Here is an 8,239-nt window from a genome sequence, read left to right as displayed (position 1 = left end):
CAATCTAAGTATTGACCTGAGGAGAGGCAGGCTTTAGCCAGACTCCCCCAATCCCCAGGGGTGAGGCAATACCTAGCAATAGCCTCAATCTGATGCCCTCTTCTGGTGTGTCTGAAGACAGCTATAGCGTACTCATATATAATAAATAAATAAATCTTTTTTATGCCTGTTATGTGCAATGGACAGTGATATAATAAGCAACACAGCTTTCTCTGCTCAGACTTGTAGTCTCCCGCTCCGCACAGTATCAAAACTGAGTGAGTGTCAAAGGCCAATGGCTTCTGACCAGGCTATCACATGTACCAGCAGAACCAGTCTGTTTCACAGCCCACCCCAGTCCCTAAACACTGGACCCTGACACCTAAACAATCTTGTTCTTCTTGTTGCCTCACCCTCTCTCAACCCACATACACTATGGCACAGTTGAAGGCTCCCTCACAGCATCCAGGAATTGCATAGGGGAGAATCCAGGAAAGAACCTTAAAACTACCTCTCCCTGGTGTTCCTAGACCTGCCCAGATCTCTCATTCGCTTGGACATAAGACAGCATCAACTTTTCTGCTTGAGGATCAAAGCTGACATGAGTCAGAAAGAACAAGCCTTCCAATTTCTGACATTCCTCAGAAGGGGAGGTCTCAGCCATAGTCTTGTTCATTTTTATTTTCATAGAATCTTCCACTTTCCAGTGGCAACTGTTCATCATCCAAGGCACAGGATCTTTTGTATGCACTTCTCTTTACATACTCAAGGACTAGTCCAGCATCTCTACCTCATGTCTTGGGATGTCCAGCAGACAAACTTCAGTCAAATTTAAAAAGTAACAATTGAAGCAAGAAATGGGTATGGATGTTACAGCAAGTGGTGTTAATGGGAGGTCAATGGAAAAAGAAATAAAAAGGAAGGGACATGGCGTCTCCTAAATATGGTGAATTAGAAAGATTATAAATTGAGTAAAAGGGAGAGTAGACATAAAGGCAGGGACATCTGAGAGAATCCAAATTGGAAAGGAACATGAGCCATGTGAAGAGAGTTTCAAGGATCCTCCTTTATCCTCCCCCTATACAGAAATGTGCCACCATGCTGAATTTTAGGCAGATACTGGCGAAAGAAAAACAATGCTGGAGACATGATTGTACTGTATGAATATACAACTTTAGAAAATGTAGTCATGTAGGGAACCTGAGATAAATGGAGAAAAAGTAGTAGTATTCACAATGAGAAAGTTGACTTTAATAAAAAAAATTGACAGCCTGCTAATGAGATTTATCAACAAAACAATGAAAACTCTTTTAAAAAACAAATATTTAGAAATATTGCCATTATTAACACAAAGAAAGTATCACAGGCAGAAATCTATGTGACAAAGACTTAATTTGAGATTGTTAACAAAGTGTAGTTAGGAACAGTATATTTACGCACTGTTCCTTGAGGAACAAAGTAAAGACAGCTTCATGATTTACCAATGAAAGTGTTTTTCCAACTAAACTATGAAAACTGATTTTTTTCCAGTGAGATATTTTTAAATTTTTTATTAAATATTATTTTATTTACATTTCAAATGGTACGTCCTTTCATGGTTTCCCATCCATAACCCCCTAACACATCCCCCCAACCCCTTATTCTAATATGGTGTTCCCCCACCCCCAATAACCCACCCATTCCCACCTCCCTGCCCTGATATTCCTCTACACTGGGGGGTCAAGCCTTGACAGGACCAAGGGCTTCTCCTCCCATTGGTGCCCAACAAGGCCATCCTCTGCTACATATGCAGCTGGAGCCAAGGGTCTGTTCATGTGTACTCTTTGGATGATGGTTTAGTCCCAAGGAGCTCTGGCTGGTTGGTTCTTCTTGTGGGGTTTCAAGCCACTTCAGTTCTTTCAATCCTTACTCTCCGTAGAATGGGTGGGACCCCATTCTATGTTCAGTGGTTGGCTGTGAGTATTCCTTCTGTAATTGTCATGCTCTGGCAGAGCCTTTCAGGAGACAGCTATATCAGGCTCCTCTAAGCATGCACTTCTTGGCATCAGAAATATTGTCTGTGTTTTGTGGCTGTAGTACATGGGTTGGATCCCCAGGCTGTGCTGTGAATGGTCATTCCTTCAGGCTCTGCTCCAAACTTTGCCTCCATATCCCCTCCCATGAATATTTTTGTTCCCCCTTTCCAGAAGGACTGAAGCATCCACACTTTGGTCATCCATCTTCATGAACTTCCTGTGGTCTGTGGATTGTATCTTGGGCAATGGGAGCTTTTTGTCTAATATTTACTTATCAGTGAGTGCATACCATGTGTGGTTTTTTTGTGATTGCGTTACCTCACTCAGGATGATATTTTCTAGTTACATCCATTTGCCCATGAATTTCATTGAAGCCATTGTGTAAAGAATTACCGCATTTTTCTGCATCTATCCTCTGCTGAAAGACATCTGGGATCTTTTGAGCTTCTGGCTATTATAAATAAGGCTGCTATGAACATAGTGGAGCCTGTGTCTTGTTATAGTTGGAGCATCTTCTGGGTATATGCCCAGGGGTGATGTAATGGGTCCTCAGGTAGTACTATGTCCAATTTTCTGAGGAATCTCCAGACTGATTTCCAGAGTGGTTGTACCAACTTCCAATCCCACCACCAATGGAGGTTGCTAGAACTGTGATACAATCCACAGACCACATGAAGTTCATGAAGGTGGAAGACCAAAGTGTGAATGCTTCAGTCCTTCTGAAGAGGGGGAACAAAAATATTCAGTAACACCAGTGTTCATCACAAAATCAACAACTTTGGGGGGCCCAGAATACAGTGTGAATCTAGGCAATTTTGTCACATGCATTTAAACATATTGACATACTATATTATTTCAAGGAAATTCTTCTATTCAGTGTATGTTCTATTATTGTGGAATGGCAGCTCAGAGAATATCCATAATGATTGCTTCTCTGGTGGACACTACCCCAATTCTAGTCCTTATAGGGTGGCTCATGACATTCTGCAACAGAAGTTCTAGTTGACCTCTAACCTCCTCTGTCTTGCAGCTCACAGATCTATTTCCAAGCAAAATACTCATAGACACAAAATACAGAGACAAAAGAGCTGAGAAATAGAATATCAGGAGGTGATATCAGTTATAAATTTGCTTCTTACTATATAGTACCCTACTCTGATGATTTTCCAAAGAAGCCCACCATTGTCATTAAAAGTAGAGAAATCATTTAACCCAGTACAGAGGAAAAATAATTGTGGGGCAGAATAACTTACATATCATGAAGTAGAATCAAATAATTTACAAACACTTGATCATTTATTTCTAGATTGTGAAATCTCAAAGACACTCTGGGAAATGGCTAACTTATTTAACATATCAGAAGCAGAAACTGGTTGTTACTACATGTAATACAATCCTGGCTCTTCTGAGCACTTGTTCTGTTTGATAATTACCTAAATTTTCTTTCCAGTGAGATATGCTAGTTATAGGCTCCTTCTTCTTCATGGGCTTCCAAGTAAACCAGTCAATTGTTGGCAATCCAACAACTTCTGTGTTACCATTACACCAGCACATCTTTCAAGTAGGAAAGATTATAGGCTGAAGGTTTTGTTCCTGGATTATGTCACTCTCTGTACACTTCTCTATGGCTCTTCCAACCTACATTCACAGCCAGAACCACAACTCTGCCATTTTGAGTAAAAAAAAAAAAAAGGAGCAGGATCCCAGGGATAGCAACTGAACACCACATCACATGTGAAAATAAGAGTAGGCACAAATCCTCATATCAAAGCTAGGCAAGGTAATTAACTACTTGGAAAAGCATTGTAAGTTCAGGCAAAAGAGTCAGACACACAAACCCACTGTGGCTCTCCTATATGAATGCTTTCATGCATTAGAGGATGACTCTGATATGCGAAGGCTTAATCAAGTTGATATATGCATAGGGGCTCACTGCATGGTGTCATTTGGAATTTTTTTGAAGACCACCATAATGAGCAAAGGCTTTACAGCATTGGTTATATTCATAGGGCTTCTCTCTGGGAGGCATTCATTTATGACTTTGAAGATCACAGCTGTGATATGGCTTTACCAGAATGCTTACATTCACCGGACTTTTGCACATCATGTGATATTTTATGACTTTGCTAATGGCTGTAACATGCTTAGGCTTCACCATATTGATTACATTCAAAAGAGTTCTTTTATGACTCTAAAATCACTATTCTGTTCAAAAGATTTACCACATTGGTTATATTCATAGGGTTTTTCAATAGTATGTGTCCTTTTATGACTTTGATGTTGACTATGAAAGGAAGGATATTTATGATATAGGTTAATTAATTGGGCTTCTCTCCAGAATGTGTTCTTTTATTTCTTTGAACATCACTGTAATCTGCAAAACGTTTATTACATTGGTTACATTCACAAAAATTCTCAGCAGTATGTGACTTTTTTTATGCCTTTCAAGAATTCCGATCTGTGCAAAGGTTTTGCCACATTAGGTAAATGCACTTGGCTTCTCTGAAGTTTTATGGCTTTTCAGACTGCTATGACATGCAGAAACTTTATCACATTGCTTTCATGCACAGGAATTCTCAGCGGTATGTGATCGTTTTATGCCATTGAAGATTTCTATTTTGTACAAAGGCTATGCCACATTGGTTACAGGTAAAGTGCTTCGCTCCAGTATGTTGTTTTATGGCTTTGAACATGGCTGTAATTAATAAAGGCTTCACCATGTTGGTTACATGCATAGGACTTATCTCCAATGTGAGTTCTTTTTTTGGTTTGCAGATTGCTTTGACATGCAAATGCTTTACCACATTGGTTACATGCATAGGGCTTCTCTCCAGTATGAGTTCTTTTATGGCTTTTTCAGAATGCTATGACATACAAAAGCTTTACCACATTGGTTACATTCCTAGGGATTCTCTCCAGTATGTCTTCTTTTATGACATTGAAGATCCCTTTGATAAACATTGGCTTTACATCATTGGTTACATGCATAGGGCTTCCCTTTAGTATGTGTTCTTGTATGGCTTTGAAGATCACTGAGATAAGCAAAGGTTTTACCACATTGGTTACACTCAGGGCTTCTCTTTAGTATGTGTTCTTTGATGGCTTTGAAGAGCGTTTTTCCATGAAAAGACTTTACCACATTGGTTACATTCATAGGGCTTCTCTCCAGTATGAGTCCTTATATGGCTTCGAAGATTGCTCTGACAAGCAAAGGCTTTACCACATTCGTTACACTCATAGGGCTTCTCTCCAGTATGTGTTCTTTGATGGATTAGAAGATTTCTGTAATAAGAAAAGACTTTACCACAGTGGTTACATTCATAGGGCTTCTCTCCAGTATGAGTTCTTGTATGGAGATGAAAATCACTGTAAAGGGCAAAGGCTTTGCCACATTGGTTACATTCATAGGGCTTCTCTCCAGTATGTACTCTTTTATGGTCTTGCAGATACCTGAGCCATAAAAAGACTTTACCGCATTGGTTACATTCATAGGGCTTCTCTCCAGTATGTATTCTTTTATGTCTTTGAAGATACCCATATTCAGCAAAGGCTTTGCCACATTGGGTACATGTATAGGGCTTCTCTCCAGTATGTGTTCTTTTATGGACTTGCAGAGAGTTGTGCCATGTAAAGACTTTACCACATTGGTTAATTCATAGGGCTTCTCTCCAGTATGTGTTTTTTTATGGGCTTGCAGAGACCTGTGCCATGAAAAGGCTTTACCACATTGGTTACATTCATAGGGCTTCTCTCCAGTATGTGTTTTTTTATGGGCTTGCAGAGACCTGTGCCATGAAAAGACTTTACCACATTGGTTACATTCATAGGGCTTCTCTTCAGTATGTGTTTTTTCATGGTTTTGCAGAGAGATTTGCCATGAAAAGGCTTTACCACATTGGTTACATTCATAGGGCTTCTTTCCTGTATGTGTTTTTGTATGGTTTTGAAGATGGTCGTATTGAGCAAGGGCTTTGTCACTTTGGTTACATGCATAGGGTTTCTCTCCAGTATGACTTTTGCTATGGCATCTCAGATGGCTGTTTGATACAACGCTGTTTTCACATTGGTTAAATCCATAAGGTTTCTCTCCTGTTTGTGCTTTTCTGTTTACTTGAACAGTCCTACAGTGAACAAAGTCTTCAGTAAGTGTGATTTTATGTGTATGAAGATCATTGTGACTTGCAAACCCTTCTTTGTATTGTACACCTTCATAGGTTTTCTCTCCAGTGTGAATTCTTTCATTCCACTGAAGATGGCTGTGATATAGAATATCATTATCAGATTGCATATATTCAGAGTTTCTCTACAATATGAATTATTTCATGCTTGTGTATGTAATGGCACATATGGACAGTTTAATACACTCAGTATACTAATAAATAATTTTAACTTTATGAATCAAAACTGCTAGAAATCACAGTTTTACTTCAAGATTGCATTCATAAATTTTTCTATTATGTGGCCCATTCAACATTTTCAACTTCAACCAGGATGCACAGAAAATTTCTACATTACTAATACTCATCAAAATTTTCTGCAGTCTGAGGTTGTTGATGTATGCATAATACAACTGGAAAATCAATTAACTTTAAAATGGTATCAGATTCAACAAATTTACACTAAGTGGGGAAAAGTACATATCTTCTAATTGTACTGGGACAGAGATAAGTAAAGTGTGTCAATATCCCTTAGGAATATTGTTGTATTTCTTATATTGAGTAGATAAAAGGATAGATCAATAAAAAGATAAATAGATAGATGAATAAATATATAAATAAATAGGTACATAGATACATGATTGATAAGAGACAGAGATTTACTTTGATAAAGATAGCAATAATTATATATCTGTCCATTATAATACACCAATTATAAAGGAAGAATAACAAATAAAATGTATCCACATTGCATTCACACACTTTGAGATGTTTTGCTCATAGACATGTGGTATTTTGATTAAGTTTTCTCCACACCTTTTTTAACCTTCTTGAACTGCCCCTCTCACTAAAGTTAAGCAGCTTACTACAAGTAAATGAGTAACATCTGCTTTACTATGCACTATTTGCTTACTCATAGCTTCTGGATATATAAGCATCACATGTTCAACATGTACACTGCTATTATATCTTAGTGTTACAAGACTAAGCAAACTGGCATTTTGACAGAGTAGCTCTAAGGGAGCTGTAATTGAAATCCTACTTCTTGTTAAGGCATTGCTTCCATGTATTCTATCTTAAAGGAATGCCTTGCAAACACAAATCGACACAGAAACACATGCATTTGTAAGAATTTAATAACCAATATCCTTACAGCTCTGCTGATTTAGGGTGAGGCTCTTAACTAAAACTTCAAGAAAACATTAAAATTTCTTGAGGGGCATATTTGGATCAGAATGCACTAAAAAATTACCTTCCATGTCTTCTAGAATTTTGACAATTTTCTTCAATACTGTGGTCTTTCCAGTAATAGCCTAAAACACAGTACCAGAAAAATGCATGACATATTAATGGAATTTAGGGGATATTTTAGGTACTATCTTAAGTGAACCTTAGAACCATGCCTAATTAATTCACCTCATTTTCCCTCCTTCTCAATTGAAAGCAATGAAGCAAACAAATAAACAAAAATCGTTGCCCCCCTATTTTAAAAAGGAAACAAGAACAGCGTTACCTACAGCAGTGAGGTTCCCGTAGGTCTCCAGCATCACATCTCTGTAGAGACTCTTCTGGGAAGGATCCAGCAAAGCCCATTCTTCCCGAGTAAAGTTCACATGAATGTCCTCATATGTCACTGCTTTCTCAGATATCACATTCATGTGTACAAAACAAAGCATGTATACATATTGAACATGTATATTTCATTGACCATATATTCACATTATTCTAGTGTTTTCTCTAGCTATTTAATGATAGAAAAGTTGTAATGTTACCACTAATTCATTGTAGAAGGAAACTGAATGATAACGTTCAAAACTCTCACTTCCTCACCTTTTGAATAAGATAGACACTTGCAAGGGAAATGCCACTGGAGAGACATGAAGAGACCAGTATATAGATCAACAATGCTAAGCACACATCATAGATGTTGTATAAATAATTACTAACTACAAAAGCACTGAGGCTTTGGTAAGATGGCCATTTTTACTACAAATCCTACCTATTCATGAGCATGGAAGATTTTTTTACTTCCTTTGAAATCTTTTTCAATTTTTTTCTTCAGGGATTTGAAATACTTAACAGGGAGAT

The 8,239-nt window shown here is 38.0% G+C and overlaps 1 pseudogene; it reads right to left on the bottom strand.

Annotated features, from left to right (window-relative positions):
• Positions 1–4,312: 4,312 nt before the first annotated feature.
• Positions 4,313–7,809, bottom strand: LOC148001194 (uncharacterized; annotated as a pseudogene).
• Between the last annotated feature and the right edge of the window lie 430 nt (positions 7,810–8,239).

The sequence above is a fragment of the Rattus norvegicus genome, chromosome 14 (genome assembly GCF_021556685.1).
Source record: "Rattus norvegicus strain SHRSP/BbbUtx chromosome 14, alternate assembly SHRSP_T2T, whole genome shotgun sequence".
Taxonomy (NCBI): Eukaryota; Metazoa; Chordata; class Mammalia; order Rodentia; family Muridae; genus Rattus; species Rattus norvegicus.
The sequence above is the reverse complement of the archived record's forward strand: the minus strand, read 5'-3'. Positions and strand labels throughout refer to the sequence as shown.